At 53.3% G+C, this 20415-nt stretch overlaps 1 long non-coding RNA gene and 1 pseudogene across 1 annotated transcript in view; both read left to right on the plus strand.

The window, feature by feature from the left end:
* LOC137463903 (uncharacterized) overlaps positions 1–20415 on the plus strand; it is a 102737-nt gene that overhangs the window by 58444 nt on the left and 23878 nt on the right. The window lies entirely within an intron of this gene.
* On the plus strand, positions 8169–13480 carry LOC137463871 (zinc finger protein 135-like; annotated as a pseudogene).

Here is a 20415-nt window from a genome sequence, read left to right on the forward strand (position 1 = left end):
TGTGTGTTTTTGAGCTGTTTGGTGCAGTTGAGGAGACAACTATTTGTAACTAAGGAGTACCTCCCAAGCAGTTTTGGTCCCCTCAACCACTCCAGGGAAGCGAAGGGAAACACAGTTTTAGCTGTGCTTGTGTGTAACTTAAGAGTACCTCCCTGAAAGTGGTTTTGGTCCCTTCACAAAATGAGTGATAACCTCAATGACAAAACTAAAGCTGGATTTTATGCTTTGCTAGCTAAGCACAATGCCAAACCTTCTCCAGGAGGAGAGGAATGGGCACAAAGTAACTGGTTTAATTTGGATAATGTGGTTGATAGAGTATGTGCTTTACAACATGATACAAAATTCAAACTGGGCAAAAATAAAACCATCTTGTGCTCAGTTTTGGGAGCTTGTCTTATGGCAGCCGTAGAAACTCGCTTCAAGCGAAGAAGTGAGGAACATGCTATCATAGAATCCCTCCAAAATTTAGTAGAAGTCTTGCAGAAAGAATTAGAACATGAAAGGAGTATTAGAGAGGAGAGAGATAAACGGGTGAGTGAAGAAAAAGCAGTAATAGGCTCCCTACAAACCCTAGTAGAAGTTTTGCAGAAAGAATTAGAATATGAAAGAAGTCTGAGAGAGGAGAGAGATAAAAACTTAAAACATGTAGAATCACCAAAAGAAGTAGAAGAGAAAGAAGAACACCACATTAAACACATATACCCCCAGAAAGAATTGGTACACATACAAAATTGTGGAGAATCTTGTTGTTCCAATTTGAGACCTCTCATTAAAACAGAATACAATTTTATAAATGAAGAGGATTTTGATCCTCACATTACTACCAAAGAAATACCATACACTGTCACTGAATTAGCCAAATTAAAGAAAGAATATTCACGTCTCCCTCAAGAATCAGAGACAGAATATGTGTTTAGAGTCTCACTCACTGGAGGAGATCAAATTAAATTAACAGAACAAGAAGCCAGTGGGTACTGGGGACATGGTGTCTTCCTAACAATGGGAGATAAATGTGACACATGGTCCCTGACACAGCGTGTGGCTTTTTGGGCCGGGGGAATGAACCCCTTGGAAAGGGGAGACCCCATAGCTATAATTAGTACCCCCGACCAACTCCTAGAAAGTGTGCACAAAGCTGCTTGCCTGCAAATGATTAATGAAAATAAATTAATTCCTGGTTTTGAATCCCTGATGCAATTACCTGTGAAGCCCAAAATAATGACCCTTTTAATTCAAGGGCCTCCAGAATCACTCAAACCTACAGTGATTTTAATTCAAAAAACCACAGCAGCTGTATGTCCTGTAGGAAGACCAGATAGATTTCCTAGTAACCTGAACAACCCATTTGTTCCCCTGTATGACTTGCTGAGGAAAGGGGTAAAATGGGATTGGACTCCTTCTCAGGAGAAAGCATTGCAATTGCTGATTTTTGAAGCAACAGCTTATCAAGCACTTGGCACTGTCCATCCTACAGATCCTTTCCAGGTGGAATGGGGATTTGCCTCCTCAGGACTGTCAGTACACATGTGGCAGCAGTGTCCTGAGGGCCCGACAAGGCCTGTTGGTTTTTATTCTCGTGGTTTCAGAGACGCTGAGAAAAGATACACTACCTAGGAAAAGGGGCTGTTTGTGGTTAGTTTGGCTCTCACTGAAGTGGAAAAAATAGCACGTCAACAACCTATTGTGCTAAGGGGCCCCTTCAAGGTTATTAAGACAGTCACTAGTGGAACCCCCCCTCCTGACGGGGTGGCTCAGAGGGCCTCAGTTAGAAAGTGGTATGCTCAGGTTGAACATTACTGTAACTTTTTCTCAATGACAGAAGGAGATGTAAAAACTATAGCAATCCTAGAAACTGAGAGCTTGGATAGCAGCCATGACAAACCTGCCTCTGTAATCAAAGTAGCTCCTCATTTCTCCCCTGAACAATTAGCAAGTTTTTGGTTCACTGACACCTCTGCTAAACGAGAGGGGAAGGTGTGGAGATACAGGGCAGCAGCCCCCCACATTTCCTCTGGTGAACTAATTATTACTGAGGGAGAAAGCAGTGCTCAGGCTGGGGAGCTGACAGCTGTTTGGAGTGTTTTCCAACGTGAGGTACAGAATACCTCTCTTGTCTGTAACTACACTGACTCCTGTGCTGTGTACCAGATGATCCTAATAATCCAGCACATTACCCTGGCCAACCTGTTCTGGTGGACCTCCCTTACTATAGGGCTAGTACCACTTGTGCTAAAACCCTCCCTGAATAAACATGCATGTACAGCTTCTGATGCTCTAAGAAAAGAACACTGGATAAACACATGCCGGATAATTCCATCATTCTAACCTTTTCTGCCTTATAGTGGCAGGATTCTGTTGTGTTTACTTTTACAGAAGAACTCCGAGGGACATGAAGACCACCTAATCCATGATAAAACTGGTGATACTTTTCTGCATCCTACCACAACCCCATGGCCAGAAACCAGCTGAGTGGCCATGGTCTGAAATAATTGTGGTAGCATGCCGAAAAGGTGAAAGGATCTCTTTAAGCACAAAAAGGTTTGTACGCACCCAAGCGTACAGGGTTATTGGCACAATTTCACATTAACACAAACTGTAGAAGTAATTTGGTTTTGGTCCAAAAATACTGAAGTGCTTTCTTTTAAGTTTAAAGTATTGATTTAAATACTGGGGAGGACTTGATGTTAATGTAGTAATGCCTACTATACCCACCACCCAACCACCAGTTATGCTCACCCCGAAAATCTTTGTAATCGGACCATATGTAATAAAGAAAACTGGCCAACAACAAATATTGTTCAATCCGGCATGGTCTCTTAAACAAGTTAAATTACTGATGCAGAACAGTGTTTCAGAAATTCAGCCAAACTGTTCACCCTTTTTGCAAACTTCGTTTCAAGGGTGGACCACCTGGCTGCGAAAACAGAACCCTTCCAAGAAACGGATGGCAAGAGACATAACCGGTGTTGTGGGAAAAGGATTGGGAATCCTAAACAGTATTGATTCAGAAGTATTGATGAATAAACTAGTTGCCACCACAAGAGACTTGACAAAATTACAACAACCCCTGCAGTCCTCTTTATCCGCCCTGGGAACACAACAGTGGTTGTTATCAAACATATTACCAAATTGGGAAAAGGTAAATGTGAATGATCACAAATTAATAATTGATGCACTTAGTGTTGCACAAAACAACATTTCCCTGGCCCTTAGCTGCATCCAGGCACAGCTCTGGATGCAGACAGTTGTTGCCTCAATTATAAGAGAAGGTGAAGAAGGCATTTTCCCTACTGAAATTCAAAAAATAATTTGGGACAATGCAAATGATTTTGAAAAGGAATTCCAATCCTGGTGGAACTTGGTGAACTTCACTTACAGTCCAAGTACAAACACAGCCACAGCTTTTGTGTTAACGATATCTAATGCTTCAGTGCATTTGATTTTCCCTATCATTGCATTAGGACTGAATCATGATGGAGCTATTCTCTATCCTTCCGAGCATAGAGAATGGGCCCGTCAAATTGCTAAGAAATGGCAAACTGTAAATTTAGAATCTTGTATTGTCCGGGAGCAACAAGGTTTTATTTGTGAAAGCAATGCAATTATAGCTCAAGACATTTGTTTGGACACAGAGCAGAATATTTGCCATTTTGAAGTTCACCCTGATGAGACTCCTGTAACAATATTAGTGTACATAGGTAATGGGTATGTGTGTGTAAGGACTGCTTGTGATGTAGTGTTTATAGAAAATGTAGCAGTGAATCCAAAGAATCATTCAAATTTTTGTGTCTGTAACTTTACCACGATTACGGGATGTGATTTTTCTTATACTGTCCCAGTTATGTCTTACCACCTTTTACAATCCAATTTTACACTAAATCACCAGATATTGCCTGCCTCTATTGGAATGAATTTTACTTTGATTAAGCAATTGTTGCTTCACCAGGACTTAATTGAAATTTTAGAAAAGGTCAAGAAAAATGGGCAAAAGACCCTGGTAACAGTCCATCATGATGTGAAGGAGATACATCACGTTTTAGAAAGAGTAAGGAAGGATGCTGAACACAGATGGTGGGATACTCTTTTTGGGTGGTCACCTACTGCTACAGGCATCCTGAATAAAGTGTGCCATCCTATTGTTGTTCTTTTGATCTTGGTTTTAATTGGTTTTGTTTTATCAGCCATTTTATACATTTTGAATTGGAAAATGATGAGGCAGCTGACCCGATTGGCATCAATTATAGATGCACACAGTTCAGTAAAAACCCCTTTTGTTAAAGACATTCCTAGAGTTATTGACACAAGAAGAACTACACAAGCAGTAAAAAAATTAGGCCTGCGACAGCAAATTAATTAGAGTTGTTTGTTGTTTTTTTTGATTAGTATTGTTTGTTTTAATAATGTTAAACAGTGATTAAGTTTTTGTTTGGAGATTTTTGCTTAAGAAATTTGTAAAATAATTTTGTGATTTGTTTTGATTGTTTTCGAAGAAATTGTTTCAATTATAAGAAAAATTGTTATAATCAATATTTATCATTATTTCCTATTCTATCTTTTCTTAATCCCTGTCCTTGTTTCTTTTACTTTTTCCCTCTTCCTCTTCGATATCTTTTCGGTTTCTGTTTTTCTGGGATATATGCTGCCAGACACTGATGAGTCGAGCCCTGAAGACTTTGTGACAACGCTGCAGACCTTGCTGATGGAGTACTCTCATCACCAGTCGTGAGTCACGGGGTGGTGTCAGGGTCTGTCTGGAAATCCCTCATGTTTGCCTCACGACTGTCTCCAAGGACTGAGACCCCAGACCCTGAAAAATAGCTCTAGCCTGGCTGAGGTGGAAAGTCTGCCCAGCCTTAAGGACTGGTATGCAATGCCATGGGAACTCAGTGTGAGAACAATGGACTGGTCATGGTGGACTGAGCCCTAATCAGTTCGTCCTGTACCCTCGGTCCTGTACTCTTGGTCCTGCACTGACGCGATGGTTACAACTGGTTCCCAAAACAACGAGTCCACACCCACCGTGTAGCCAGGAGAGCTGCTGCTTTGGCCAGATGCCACCCGCTTTGAGGAACCCTATAAAAGACTGAAGGAGTTTTGAGGACTTTGTCTGGACCCCACCTGGAGAAGACAGCCTATGAGCATCTCGTCAAGCTCCGAGGGCCTCGTCTCTTCAGACTGGTAGCTATAATCCCCTTCCCCTCTTTCTCTATCTTTCACTCTATCTCTTTATTTCTCTCCCACTATCGCAGTTGTTGGCACTAAATAAAAGTGCATTTTTGTTTAAGCAAAGTGTTGTGTCCCCTGCTGTGTCTTTTGTGTTTTGAGATCTCCAAAAAGAACCTATCAGGGACCCTGCATGCACTTGCGGACCCTGACAGGGGCACAGCAAATAATAAGAGAGATTTGCAAAACACACCAACAGTATGGCCCACAGAGCCCATGCTTCCGTGGCCTATCAAAGGCCGAACTGGGGAGGACTGTACTCGTCCCACATGATTTAAAACAGCTTTTTTCATGCCTCACGACCTCTACAGAATTCAAACTGTGGGAAGTGGCATGGAAACAGCTGCTGAAAGAGGCCCTCCCAGACTTGCATGCTGATCCAAACACAGCAAAGGATGCCAGTGGCGTGCCAATTACCACTGAGCATCTCCCCGGTGAGGGCCAAGGGTCTCTGGCCCCAGTCCAAGCTGCAGTAATCCCTGTGGAAATCCTTGAGAGAGTCAAAGATGCAGCTGAAAAAGCCTTCTTTGCCCTTCCACCTGACGGCCCTGTAGTAAGATCACACAGCTACCATCAGAGCCTTTTTTGAAATTTGTGGAAAGGTTAACTAGAGCTATTGAAATCCAAGATAGGAAAGAAAATGCAAGGGAAGAAGTTTTAGAGGAAATGGCATTTGCAAATGTGAATGAACAGGGTCAGCTGCAATTCTGAGCTTACCTTTAGAACCCCCCTACACTAAAAGATATGCTTCTAGTCTGGAACAGGAAAGTGCCTCTGAGGAGTGTGGCTCAGGACACCAGACCAAAGCTGCTGCCAAGGCCACCACAGAGAGTCGCCGTTGCCAGCCCAGCGCCCATTCCATCAGCACAGCGGCACACTGGGCAGCAGCGAGGACCAGCAATGGTTGACCCCACAAAGCCATGCCTGCTTTGTAAGAACCTTGGGCACTGGGTTAAGCAGTGTCCCCTGAGAAAGCAATTGGATCAATTTAAAAATAGCAGGGGTGGAGAACTACAAGCGCTCCCAGGGGGTCAACAACAACAACTAAACTAAATGGGGTGCTGTGCAAGCACGGGGCTCTGGCACCTCTGGGACCTCAGAGCCTGCTGTGACCTCATGGCCTTAGCTGCACCCCAGAGTGTGCCCCCATCTATACAAATGGACTGCCCTGCCTGTAAATGTTTGGCTTGATCCAAGATCATTCCTCAGCCAATCCTTTCTTTTGCCTGCTGACATTGACTGGGGCCCAGGCAACAAAAGAACAGGAGCTGCAGGCCACCCACACAGCTTTTCCTATTAATGAGCACTAAGCCTTTCTTTTTGCAAACAGAGGGATGTTGGGGGGATTTTTGCCCCATCAGGCCGAGGCACAAGGCTCTGCATCCTCCCAAGGAACAGAGCCAGCCCCCTTCAGTGCGAGAGGGCGCGGCCTCAGCTGCAGCCCCGGTGCCTCCTGTGCCCCAGGGCACGGCCCTGGCTGTAAATGTCTTGGGCTGCAGCTCAGGGCCAGGGCGGAGCTCAGCAGCCTCATCAGAGCCCGGGGCCGCAGCCCTTCCCTGCCGGGGCCCTCGCCTGGCCCGGCCCGGCCTGAGCGGCCCGGCCTGGCCCCAGGGGACGGGCTCTGCCCGCCCGCTGTGCCCACAGCCTTCTGGGCCAAAGGGTTTGCAAGAGGCTTTCTCCCAGCCCTGCAAAACCTTGGCCAAGTGTCCCTTTGCTGTGCTGAGAAGAGTAAAAAACCCCTCACATTTACCCTGACGCACAGCTCATGAGGGATTCCTGCACACCTCAGCAGAGACCCCAAAACATCCCTGTGTGCCTCATGAAGTCCAGGCCCAGATGATCCCACTGGAGGAAATGTGCCCTCAGCCCAGGGACGCTCAGCATGGGCTCCCCCAGCCCCTCGGGGCCCCGCTGCTGCTCACAGCGGCCCCTGCCTGGCTCCTGCCTGCCCTCACCGTGGGCATCCACGGCTGCTCCTGGCCATGGAGCTCAGCCAGTGCTGCTGCCGGGTGGGCTTTGCTGCTGGCACCACCTGGACATATCTCTGACAACTCTTATTTCTTTATTTGAAGGCAAAATGTGGGCCCAGCCCTGCCCTGGCAGACAGGGCCTGCCCACCTTCAGTCGTGGTTGGGGAACAGGACCAGGGGGCTCCGGGGCAGAGGGTCTCCTTGTGGAGGGTGAGTTTTGGGAAGGGCTCAAGATGGTGCTGCAGCTGCGGCAGGGCAGATGGGGACAGAAGTGAAGAGCTGGGAACAGGGCTCGAGTTCTCTCTGCCTGAGTTGTTAGGCTCGACTTCTGAAGATGGGCAGGAGCACCTTTGGAGAGAGGAGTGGCTGAAGCCCCCAGCTGCCAGTGGCACCCTGGGACCCTCCTGCACAGCAAGGCCCAGAGCTGGCAAGGCTCCCCAGCACGGCTGGAGCTGCTGGCACACCTTGGCCCAGCTGGACAGCTGCCCCTCAAGGCCCCGGCGAGCAGGGGACGGCTCTGGGCCGGCTCCCTGGCCAGGAGCGGGCCCCAGAGCGCCTCTGCCTTTCAAGGGCAATCTCGTCCCCGCTCTTTCTCCTCCCCACCTTGCTTTGCCTCTGCCCTGTGCTCTCTGGGCTGCTCGGAACCCCGAACACCAAAGGGGAGGGAGCAGGGACAGGGAACTCCTGGGAGGCATTTTTAAGGGCTGAATCTTGGTGTTTGGGAGGTTTTTATGGAGCCCAGGTGGCCGGGGACTTCTAGAGATGGACTTGGGCAGAAGGACCTTCAAACTCACTGTGCTCATCCCTTGTTTTTCCCAAACCAGGATTTCCCATTTGCAGCCCCTGGGAACCTGCGAGGAAGAGGACGCCCCTCTCCTTGTCCTTCCTCCCCCAGAGCAGGAGCTGAGGATGGAGAGCAGGGAGGACAAATCCCCGTGGCAGAACCTCGTGGAAGAGGCCATTTTGAGCGGCTCCATGGCGCAAGAACCCAACGGGGAGGAAAAGCCCTGGAGATGCCACACGAGGAGGGGCTGCAAACACAGAACGCGGGGGTCTGAGGAGGAAAGACCTACCCTGGGCCGGAGAGACGCCTGGAGATCGAGGCAGAGCTTGCAGCTGGTGGTGAGTGAGCAGGTTGATGATGGGGAGAAGCTCTACGAGTGCTCAGAGTGTGGGAAGAGCTTCAAGTGAAGCTCCGAGCTGATCAAGCACCAGAGGACCCACACTGGGGAGAGGCCCTACGAGTGTTCCAAATGTGGGAAGGGGTTTCAGACCAGCTCCCATCTCCTCCAGCACTATGAGATTCACACGGAGGAGAGGCCCTTCTGCTGCCCCGACTGCGGGAAGGGATTCAAGCACAACTCCACCCTCATCACCCACCAGCGCATCCACACCGGGGAGAGGCCCTACGAGTGTCCCCAGTGTGGGAAGAGCTTCTCCAGCAGCTCTCCCTTGACCAGACACCAGCGGAGGCACCGGTAAGGGAAGCCCTGCGAGTGCCCCGAGTGCGGGAAGAGCTTCGTGCGCTGCTCCAGCTCCATCCCCACTGCAGGAACCACGCTGGGCACAGCCCTAGTGACCCACATTCCCTGTGATCCATGCTGGAAACACACCTGGCTGATTTTCCTCTTTTGTTGACCTTAATTTTTTTCTTTTCTCAATCTCTCTGCACTCCAAAAACCAAGAGGTATTGCTCTTTCACCTCAAAATCACCCACCTGCCACTGAAAACCATGCAATTTCAACCCATAAAGGCTCAAACCCACTTCAAATTGCTTGTTCCCACCTCAAAAAAACTCAATCCCACGCCAAACTCACTCGATTCCACAGAAGCCAGGCTGGGATGGGGTTGGGAAGAGACTGGGGGAAGTGGGATCTCAATTTGGAGAGCTGAGATGGGGATTGTGTGGGGCTGGGTGGCTGGGATGTATTTGACAGCAAATAAAACTTCCAGACTTACGGATTTCTTTGCGATTCATTTTCAGTCCGTGGCAGTTCTGTTTGCAGAGCGCCGCCTCACAGAGTGTCCCCTCACAGTTCCCGCCCTTGGCCTGGCCCCGCCCCTTTCCCCTCACGGTTCCTGCCCTTGGCCTGGCCCCGCCCCTTTCCCCTCACAGTTCCCGCCCTCGGCCTGGCCCCGCCCCTTTCCCCTCACGGTTCCTGCCCTTGGCCTGGCCCCGCCCCTTTCCCCTCACGGTTCCCGCCCTTTCCCCGCCCCTTTCCCCTCACGGTTCCCGCCCTTTCCCCGCCCCTTTCCCCTCACGCTTCGGCCTTCGGGAACGGGGGAGGAGGAGGAGGGAGGGAAGAAGAGGCGCAGCGGCAGCCGGGAGCAGCCGGAGAAGAGCAGAGAAGGAATCGCGGGGCCCTGGCGCTGCCTGAAGTCGCCGCAGCCCCGGGAGCATCGCCCCCATCCCGCAGGTGCCCGGGGAGGGGGAGCTCGGCCCCAATATCCCGGGGGGTGCCTGGGTTTGGGGTTTTTTGGGGGGATGTTTGGAGCTGGCAGGGCTCCAAAGCCGAGCCGCAGCTGGCCCTCGGGGGGACATCGGGGGGTCCCCGGGAGGTGTTTTTGGGGGCTCCCGGGGCCGGCAGTGGCTGCTCCCAGAATGAGCCCAGTCGACACTCCCAGTATGAGCCCAGTCACTCCCAGTATAATCCCAGTCCCTCCCAGTCCTTCCCTAGGATGATGCAATTTGCTGCCAGCCCGGTCCCAGTTGCTCCCAGTTCCTCCCACTCTCATCCAGTCTCTTGCCAGTTCTCCCAGTTGCCCCTAGCATAGTCCTAGTCACTCCCAGTATGATCCCCGTCTCTCCCACTTGCCCCCAGCGTGTTCCCAGTTCCCCCAGCACATTCCCAGGCTGGTCCCAGCCACCACCCAGATGGTCTCAGACCCTCCCAGTATACACCAGTTGCCTTGAACATTCTCACAGTCATTGCCAGGCACTCCCAGTTACCTCAGCATGGTGTACTTGCCTCCAGTTTTATCCCAGTTGCTACCAGGTCCTCTAAATATGTCCCCAGTTAGTCCCAGCATGGGCCGGGTCGCTCCCAGTAACCCCCAGTCCGGGTCCAATCACACCCACTCTAATCCCAGTATGATTGTAGCCACTCCCACTCTGATCCCAGTCACTCCCAGTCTGATGCCAGTGCCCCCAGTGTGATCCCAGTTGCTCTCTGTCAATGCCAGCATGACCCTAGTAGCCTCCAGTATGATCCCAGTCTCCATCAGTGCAGTCACAGTCTGCCCCGGCATGGCAATATGATTCCAGTATGATGTCAGTACAAAGCCAGTACAGTCCCAGTCACTCCCAGTATGATCTCAGCATGATCCCAGTAGAGCCCAGTCCCTGCCAGTGCTGCCACTCCTGGCATCCCCCAGCCCTCTGTGCGTTCCCCTCTCCCGGATGTCCCCAGAGGAGCCCCAAGGGCTGGCAGTGCCCAGGCAGGGTCCCCAGCAAGGCCCAGTTTGGATGTGCAGCCCCCAGTTTTCCCAGTTTGCCTCTCCTTTTGCCCGGGCCGGGTTCCCCCCTGGAACAGCGGGTGGGAGCAGCCGAGAGCCCCGCGCTGCCCATCCCGACCTGTCCCGGCTCCATCCCCGCTCCTGCCGCGGGCTGCCAGGGCTGCGGGAACGGGGCACCGAGGGTGTCGCTGCTCCTGGGGGAGGAGGAGGAGGAGGAGGAGGGAAGGGCAGGGATGAAGGAGGAGAAGGAGGTGGGCTTAGGGAGGAGGAGGAGGGCGGATGGAAATAGGAGGAGGAGGGGGGATAGAAGAGGAGGGATGGAAGGGGGTGGATGGAAGATGAGAAGGAGGTGGGGTTAGAGAGGAGGAGGAGGGGGGATGGAAGAGGAAGAACGGCAGGAAGAGGAAAAGGAGGGACAAAGGTGGATCAAGGACAGCAGGAGGGAGGAGGCGGTCCAGCCTTCCCTGAACTCGCAGCTCCCACCTGTGGGATCATCGCCCCCCATCCCGCAGGTGAGCTGGGAGGGGGAGCTCGGCCCAGATATCCTGGGGGGTCCCTGGGTCGGGTTTTTTGGGGGGATGTTTGGAGAATGAAGAACTGCAAAGCCGAGCGGAAAAGGCCCCTTGGGGGGACATCGGGGGTCCCGGTGGCGGCTGCCGGCAGAGGCAGCCTGGAGGAGCAGAGCCCTGTGTCCCCCAGGAGCCCAAAGTGGGGAGCCCAGCGAGGGGGGAGCGCCGCCATCGGCGGGACCCTCAAGAGCCTGGAGAGGGCCAGGGGGGACTCCTTGGAGCCCCTGCAGCCCCAAGCAGAGAGGAAGGGGAGAAGGGAGCCCGGGAGCCCAAAAAGCCCCGGCAGCCCTAAATGGGGAGAGCCAAGAGGGGGGAGCTTTTGGGATTGCTGGGACTGCCAGCAGCCTGGGGAGGGCAGGCAGCGAGGAGAAGGGGGACCCCCAATCCAAGCGTGACCCCCAGCAGCTGGGACAGGGGGGAGCCCCGAACACCAAAGGGGAGGGAGCAGGGACGGGGAACTCCTGGGAGGCTTTTTCAGGGCTGAATCTTGGTGTTTGGGAGGTTTTTATGGAGCCCAGGTGGCCGGGGACTTCCAGAGATGGACTTGGGCAGAGGGACCTTCAAACTCACTGTGCTCATCCCTTGTTTTTCTCAAACCAGGATTTCCCATTCCCAACCTGTGGGAGGCTGTGAGGAAGAGGATGACTCTGTCCTTGTCCTTCCTCCCCCAGAGCAGGAGCTGAGGATGGAGAGCAGGGAGGACAAATCCCTGTGGCAGAACCTTGTGGAAGGGACGGTTTTGAGCGGCTCCACAGCGCAGGAACACAACAGTGAGGAAAAGCCCCGGAGATGCCGCACGAGGAGGGGCTGCAAACGCAGATCAGGGGGATCTGAGGAGGAAAGACCCACCTTGGGCCGGGGAGGCGGACGGAGATCGAGCCAGACCTCGGAGCTGGTGGTCCATGAGGAGCTCCAGGATGGGGAGAAGCCCCACAAGTGCTCGGAATGTGGGAAGAGCTTCAGGTGGAGCTCTGAGCTGATCAAGCACCAGAGGATCCACACTGGGGAGAGGCCCTACGAGTGTGGGGAGTGTGGGAAGGGCTTCAGGCAGAGTTCCCACCTGATCCAGCACTGGAGGACCCACACTGGGGAGAGGCCCCATGAGTGTAGGGAGTGCCGGAAGAGGTTTCAGACCAATTCCAGTCTCCTCGGGCACCAGTGCAAGCACACAGAGGAGAGGCCCTTCCGCTGCCCTGACTGCGGGCAGGGCTTCAGGCACAACACCAATCTTGTGAGGCACCGGCGCATCCACACTGGGGAGAGGCCCCACGAGTGTGGGGAGTGTGGGAAGAGCTTCCGGAGGAGTTCCCACCTGATCCAGCACCAGAACATCCACGCTGGGGAACGGCCCTACGAGTGTGGGGAGTGTGGGAAGAGCTTCAGGCAGCGTGCTGCCCTGAGCAGGCACCAGAAGATCCACACTGGGGAGAGGCCCTATGAGTGTTCCAAATGTGGGAAGGGATTTGGGATCAGCTCCCATCTCCTCCTGCACTATCTGGTTCACACGGAGGAGAGGCCCTTCTGCTGCCCCGACTGCGGGAAGGGATTCAAGCACAACTCCACCCTTGTCACCCACCGGTGCATCCACACCGGGGAGAGGCCCTACGAGTGTCCCCAGTGTGGGAAGAGCTTCTCCAAGTGCTCTCACTTGACCAGACACCAACGGAGGCACCGGTAAGGGAAGCCCTGTGAGTGCCCCGAGTGCGGGAAGAGCTTCGTGCGCTGCTCCAGCTCCATCCCCACTGCAGGACCCACGCTGGGCACAGCCCTGGTGACCCACATTCCCTGTGATCCATGATGGAAACACACCTGGCTGCTTTTCCTTTTGCTTTGGCCTTAATTTTTTTCTGATTCATCTTTATCCCTTAAAAATAGCTAAAACAGGGTTAAATGGAGGAAACTGATCAAAAATATCTGAAGTCCCACCATTTCACAGGTGTTTGAGGGGGAATTGAGGGTTTGGGGACAAATTCTGTGTGGGGTGCCCCTGTTGCTAAGAGGCAGGAGTTTGATCTCACCCTTCTTGTGTTGCTGATAACTCCTCCCTTGACCCAAACCCTAACTCCACCCCTGGGATACCCTGTACAAACCCCACGGCCCTGCCTTTGCCCTGTCTTTTGGGGGTAAGAAATGGATTCTGGAGCTTTCTGGAACCAAGACCTCTCTCGTTTGTTCCCGGCACCGGCAGCTGCACCCTCCCTGGACACCATGAACTCTGGAGAATGGGGGCAGCCAGTGAGGACACGTCCTGGATTGCAGGATAAGTGTTGTCTTGGTTCGGAATGGGAGGAAATTCAGGGAAGTGACGCAAAGCTTTTTGTGTAACGGACAGTCTGTTGAACCACTGAGAAGATGGACACACCTCTGTGAAGCACACATGTTGAAGGCTAAAAAATCTGGGAACTGTCTCTCCTGGTCGGTGAGGAGGTGGCGGGCCCTGGTCCCGGCCCCGTCTCGGCCAGGCCGGGCCGGGTGGTCCTGCTGCGGGCCGGGCCCCTTTCCCCCTCCCTGGGCCACTCGCCGGCCCCCCATCGGCTCCGGTCCTGCTGGGCCGGGCTCCAGCAGCTGCCGGGCAGGAAGGCGAGGGAGGCTGCGGGGCCGGCGCGGCTGTGAAGATCTTGCCGTCAGGCCCACTGCCCCCAGCGCGTCTGGGAGCAGAGACCCCTGCGGCCGTGCAGAAAACCAAAGACCGGCCATGAGGCCGATCCTGAGACAGCCCAGCCGCAGTTACCGCCACAGGTTACCGGCGGGTCAGGTGGGCCTCAGGCAGGATGTTAAGCCTTTCCGTGCTTCGATCCTCCCTCGAGTGAGAGAAAAGAACAAGATGCAAGCATGTAAAGGAACAGCATGAAGACATTGAGGTCAGTGAGGAGGAAGTTAAGTCCCCGATGGGAGGGGTGAGGAGAGTTGTTTTTGGAGCTGAAATCCTCTTGTAAGCTATGGAGAAAAGATTCTTTTTTTTCCTTATAACGCATGAAACTACGGGGAGAGGAAAGTGTTCAAATTGATATCGAGCAAGGGCCTCCATGCTGAGATAAACAGATGTTGAAATAGTTGTGATCCCATGAAAAGTTTGAACTGAGGAAGAGAGGAGAGTAGTCCTGTGTTTTCCGGAGAAGAAGATTTCTGTTCCCAGGGATGAAGAGGATTTTAGAGATAGATAATGAGAACTTCTGCCTTTGAACAGCTCATCTTTAAAACAATACCCCATAAGTGGGCATGGCCCATTGACAAGCTGTGGGAAGGCTTGTGGAAATGGGAAGGATTTCACGATGGCAGGGTTCCCCAGGCAGCTGCTCTTTGTGACGAAACTGAGAGCCACGAGAGAACTGTTTTTTCCTCTTGTGGAGAAGTCTCCATAACCTCAACAAGAGGGACTTCTCTCCCTCAGTGAACTGAAGGAAGACCATTTTAGAGGTGGTAAACTGACTGGAAATCTTAGGTTTGGTTTTTTACATTGTCAGTGGGAGAGAAGAAGTGGGGGAGGGGAAGTGTTCTGAAGGGTTTGTTTCGATTCTTACTTTTTTTCTTTTAGTTACTTTAAATACAATTTTCTTTATAGCCTTTTAAAGTTTTGAGCCTGCTTTACCTTTCTCCTAATCCTATCTCACAGCAGGAAGTGAGTGTATTGGTGATTGGCCAACACCAAACCCGCCACATTCTTTGGTGCGTTGGCCAGGAAAATCTCAAACTGGGGAAATCTTAAACAGGCAAACCAAAACCACCACACCTCCCAAATTCCATATATCCAAGGATTACTCCAAACAAAAGTAGCCAGGGCAGACAGGTCAGGCTGGCCCTGTCCTCTGGTGATTTTCTGAGACTATGGGCTGAATGTTTTCAATTGCAAACACCTCGGAGAGGGCCCAGAGATCTCCCAAGGTGGTGTTTGGAGGCCTCGGGCACAGGACCACTGTACAGGGACAAAGGAGCTCTGTGCTCAGTGGGGTGGAGACTGAGGACAGTGGAGGAGAGCCATGAGAGTGTTTAAAGAGTGGTTTCAGAGATGGTGGATCCTTTTGACATAGTGGAAAACAGGCTGAGAAAGAAAGAATTAATGCCAAGGGCAGCTGGGGAGGCCCAGACTGGGCACCAGGAGAAAGGAATTTCCCTCCCAGGGCAGGGCTGTGGTGCAACACGTCCCCAGAAGGAGCCTGGAGCAGCCCAAGGCTTTGTGTGGCCAGGCAGGGGCAGGCAGGAGGCAGAGCTGTCAGCAAAGGAAGGGGCCAGCGAGGTGGGGCAGCCGGGGGATGACGACAGCCTGCAGGGACAGAGGCCAGGGCAGGGACACCGCAGGACAGCCTGGGCTGCACAGGGCACAGGGATGTGCAGCAGCTGCAAGGCCCTGACAGAGCCAACCTGTGCAGCCCTTTGGCCGTGGCTGCTGGCCCTGGGCCTGAGGCCACGAGGGGACAAGTGACCCTTGCAGCCCTGGGGCCTCATTGCCTCCTTGTCCCTGCTCAGCAGCCGGGCAGGGGCCGCCCCATGGTCCTGCCCTTGGCACGGCACATCCCCTCATCCCAGTGCCCATCCCGGGAAGAGCCCTGAGCAACGAGGGAGGGACAGGATCTGCCTTGCCAGGGGATGGGGCTCAGGCCTTGGCCCTTTGCATTCCTGAAACACATCCAGGTTTGCTCAGCACCAGAGACACCTTTGCCTTGCTTGTCCCCAGCTGTCATCAGTGCCCCCAGTGTTCTTCTCTAGCTGGAACCTGGGGACACTTTCTCAGTTGTGTCCCTCACAGGGATCTATTTACAGTACAAGAAACTTCAGTATTTTAATCTCACTTTGAGTTCCTGAGAAGTGTTTTGAGCACACTCTGAGGGACTGAGTCTGATGCAAACAGCACCACGGCCCCAGAGGTCATTAAAGTCCTGGTGCTGTGTCTGTGCTGCTGAGCTGGGCCGGGCTCCTGGCCCAGAGGCAGCTCCTGGCAAGGGCAGTGCTGCAGAGGGACAGCTCTGGCCAGGAGCAGCTCCTGTGCACAGCCCAGCAGGGCTGGGGCACTGCCAGGGCACCCCAGGGACACGAGCAGGGAACAGACCGAGCTCACAGGGGCTCAGCACCGGCAGGGGCTGTGGGGTGTCCCAGAGGGGGCTGTGTCACAGCAGCTGTGACATCACAGGGGCTGTGTGACATCACAGGGGCTGTGTGAGGTCACAGGGGCTGTGTGAGGTCACTGGGGAGGTCACTCCGCCCCTGCCCCCCTCACAGTTCCCCCAGAGAAGTCCAACACTGCTCGTGCACAGCGGGGTCCCCTGTCCCCCCGGGTCCCCTGGCCCCCTGTGCCGCAGCCTCCCCCAGAGGATGTTCCACGAGATCGACCCCAGAGCCTGACACGGGGACGGGGTCGGGGACGTGGGGAGTGGGACAGGGGGACAGGGACCCCCCAGCAGCCTCACCGTGTCCCCCAGGACCAGAGCCTGGGCAAGGGCTCCTTCACCCTGGTATAGACACATATTATAATATTGGCTTTTTGCAAATATTAAAATGGATTTTATATGTGTGATGTTCAAATACCTTTGTTCCAAAGATATCATTTTTATTTCTGTTGTTAATTGAACTTAGATACAGTAGCTAAATAGCTGATAGAAGTATGCCTGTGTTAAAATGCCTGCTTGGATGGGATAACATCCAATGAACACAGGATGAGCACACCTGTACAGATCTGCCAACCATCAGCACTCACCGTCTGAAGGCAGTGCGGACCAAGGCCCGAACTGGAAGTGATAAAGAGAAGGAGCAAACCCCAGCCAAGGAACACGCATGCTCTGAAAAGGCAGACCCAAGGAGGGGCCATGTGAAATAGCTCCTGGAAAATGTAAACTCGTTTATGGGTATGCATAAGGGGCTATGAATATGCAACAGGCTGGTGTAAGGGAAAAGGTATTTAAGGGGGATCCCTGAAGGTAACAGGGTGGTCTTGGCTGAGTGCCAAGATGCACCCAGCCATAAATAACCTTTGCTCCATGGTCCTTGTCTCCCATTGTCCTTTATTAAACTTTTTACATTTTCACAGGAGAGTGAACGTGTTTTTCACATGGGCTACACATGCTTATACACAATTCTAGGAGGACTAGTATATTTTTACTACAATGATTAGGTTAATCATCACAAACAAACTTATACATTTTGCAACATGTCTTGCTCATAGAAGTCGATTCAATCTTCTTTCTTGATTCAGTCTTCTTGCAGTCTTCAAAGCTCTGTTTGTTCTTGCCAAGGCATTCTGAATATCAAATCTGTTATGCCAATCAGGTCCAAAGTTCATCAACTCACTGCTGTCCTGGCAGCATGGCTGTGTCTCCACAAGGAGGGAAACACTGACCGAGAGGATTACAGTAAGGTGAAGGTAGCCTCAGCCTCCCGTGACCGAGCTGCCGGGTATGATCTGTCAGATCCCCTTGAAGGAGCCTCTAGTATGAATGCCCAGGGAAGAAAAGATAACCAGGGCTAGAGGGGCCCTGCCTCGAGCCAGGGAGAGGCACGGGAAAACCGGATCTTTGGTCAGTGTGGATCCGATGGCCTGGCACATCAGAGCCACAGAAATATGAAACCTTAGCTGGCACTGGAGCGCAGTGTACCCTGATACCATCGGGACATGTGGGGGCAGAACCTGTTTCCATTGCTGGGGTGACGGGGGGATCACAGCAATTGACCCTGCTGGGAGCCGAGGTGAGCCTGACTGGGAAGGAGCAGCAGAAACATCCTATTGTGAGCGGCCCAGAGGCCCCGTGGATTCTGGGCAGACTTCCTCCAGAACGGCAATTACAAAGACCCAAAGGGACTCAGGTGGGCTTTTGGCACAGCTGCTGTAGAGGCAGAGCACATGAAGCAATTGAACACCTTGCCTGGACTGTCAGAGCACCCATCTGCAGTAGGACTCCTGAGGGTGGAAGAGCAGCGAGTGCCGACTGCCACCTCGACAGTGCACCGCCGGCAGTATCGGACAAATCGGGATGCCGTGATCCCCATCCACAGAATGATCCGTGAGCTGGAGAGCCAAGGGATGGTCAGTAAGGCCCACTCACCCTTCCACAGCCCCCTTGGCCTGTGCCCAAGTCTGACGGAGAATGGAGATTGGCTGTGGACTATCGTGGCCTGAATGAAGTGACTCCACCGCTGAGCGCTGCTGTGCCAGACATGCTGGAACTCCAGCACGAGCTGGAGTCCAAGGCAGCAAAGTGGTACGCCACTGCTAACATTGCTGACGCGTTTTTCTCCATTCCCCTGGCAGCAGAATGCAGACCTCAGTTTGCTTTCACCTGGAGGGGCGTGCAGTACACCTGGAACCGACTGCCCCAGGGGTGGAAGCACAGCCCCACCATCTGCCATGGACTGATCCAGGCTGCACTGGGAAAGGGTGAGGCTCCAGAAGCCCTGCAGTTCATCGATGGCATCATTGTGTGGGGGAACACAGCAATGGAAGTATTTGAGAAAGGAGAGAGGATCATCCAGATTCTGCTGGAAGCCGGCTTTGCCATCAAGAGCAGCAAAGTCAAGGGACCTGCCCGAGAGATCCAGCTCCTGGGGGTAAAGTGGCAAGACGGACGGCGTCAGATTCCAACTGAGGTCATCAACAAGATCACAGCGATGTCTCCACCCACCAACAAGAAGGAAACACGAGCTTTCCTAGGCACCATAGGTTTTTGGAGAATGCACATTTCTGAGTAAAACCAGACTGTGAGTCCTGTCTACCTGTCTAACCCAAAGGAAAACCGATTTCCACTGGGGCCCTGAACAGCAGCAAGCCTTTGCCCACATCAAGCAGGAGATCACTCATGCAGTAGCCCTTGGCCCAGTCAGGACAGGACCAGAGGTGGGGAATGTGCTCTACTCCGCAGCCAGGAACAATGGCTTGTCCTGGAGCCGTTGGCAGAAGGTGCCTGGGGAGACTCGAGGCCGACCACTGGGGTTCTGGATCCAAAGCTACAGAGGGTCCGAAGCCAAGTACACTCCCATGGAGAAGGGAATCTTGGCCGCCCATGAAGGAGCTCAAGCTGCCTTGGGGGTGATTGGCACGGAAGCACAACTCCTCCTGGCACCCCGACTGCCGGTGCTGGGTGGATGTTTAAAGGAAAGGTTCTCACATCCTGCCACGCCACCGATGCCCTAAGCCCACCTCCTTCTCCTCCTGCATCCCTGCCCTTCCCTCCTCCTCCTCCTCCCCCAGGAGCAGCCTCGGTGCCCCGTTCCCGCAGCCCTGGCAGCCCGTGGCAGGAGCGGGGATGGAGCCGGGACAGGTCGGGATTGGCAGCACGGGGCTCTCAGCTGCTCCCACCCGCTGTTCCAGGGGGGAACCCAGCCCGGGCAAAAGGAGAGGCAAACTGGGAAAACTTGGGGCTGCACATCCAAACTGGGCCTTGCTGGGGACCCTGCCTGGGCACTGCCAGCCCTTGGGGCTCCTCTGGGGACATCCGGGAGGGGGGAACGCACAGAGGGCTGGGGGATGCCAGGAGTGGCAGCACTGGCAGGGACTGGGCTCTACTGGGATCACGCTGAGATCTTACTGGGAGTGACTGGGACTGTACTGGCTTTGTACTGACATCATACTGGGATCATATTGCCATGCCGGGGCAGACTGTGACTGCACTGATGGAGACTGGGATCATACTGGAGGCTACTAGGGTCATGCTGGCATTGACAGAGAGCAACTGGGATCACACTGGGGCACTGGCATCAGACTGGGAGTGACTGGGATCAGAGTGGGAGTGGCTACAATCATACTGGGATTAGAGTGGGTGTGATTGGACCCGGACTGAGGGTTACTGGGAGCGACCCGGCCCATGCTGGGACTAACTGGGGACATATTTAGAGGACCTGGTAGCAACTGGGATAAAACTGGAGGCAAGTCCACCATGCTGAGGAAACTGGGAGTGCCTGGCAATGACTGTGAGAATGTTCAAGGCAACTGGTGTATACTGGGAGGGTCTGAGACCATCTGGGTGGTGATTGGGACCAGCCTGGGAATGTGCTGGGGGAACTGGGAACACGCTGGGGGCAAGTGGGAGAGACGGGGATCATACTGGGAGTGACTAGGACTATGCTAGGGGCAACTGGGAGAACTGGCAAGAGACTGGATGAGAGTGGGAGGAACTGGGAGCAACTGGGACCGGGCTGGCAGCAAATTGCATCATCCTAGGGAAGGACTGGGAGGGACTGGGATTATACTGGGAGTGACTGGGCTCATACTGGGA

Source organism: Anomalospiza imberbis, chromosome 31, assembly GCF_031753505.1.
Source record: "Anomalospiza imberbis isolate Cuckoo-Finch-1a 21T00152 chromosome 31, ASM3175350v1, whole genome shotgun sequence".
Taxonomy (NCBI): Eukaryota; Metazoa; Chordata; class Aves; order Passeriformes; family Viduidae; genus Anomalospiza; species Anomalospiza imberbis.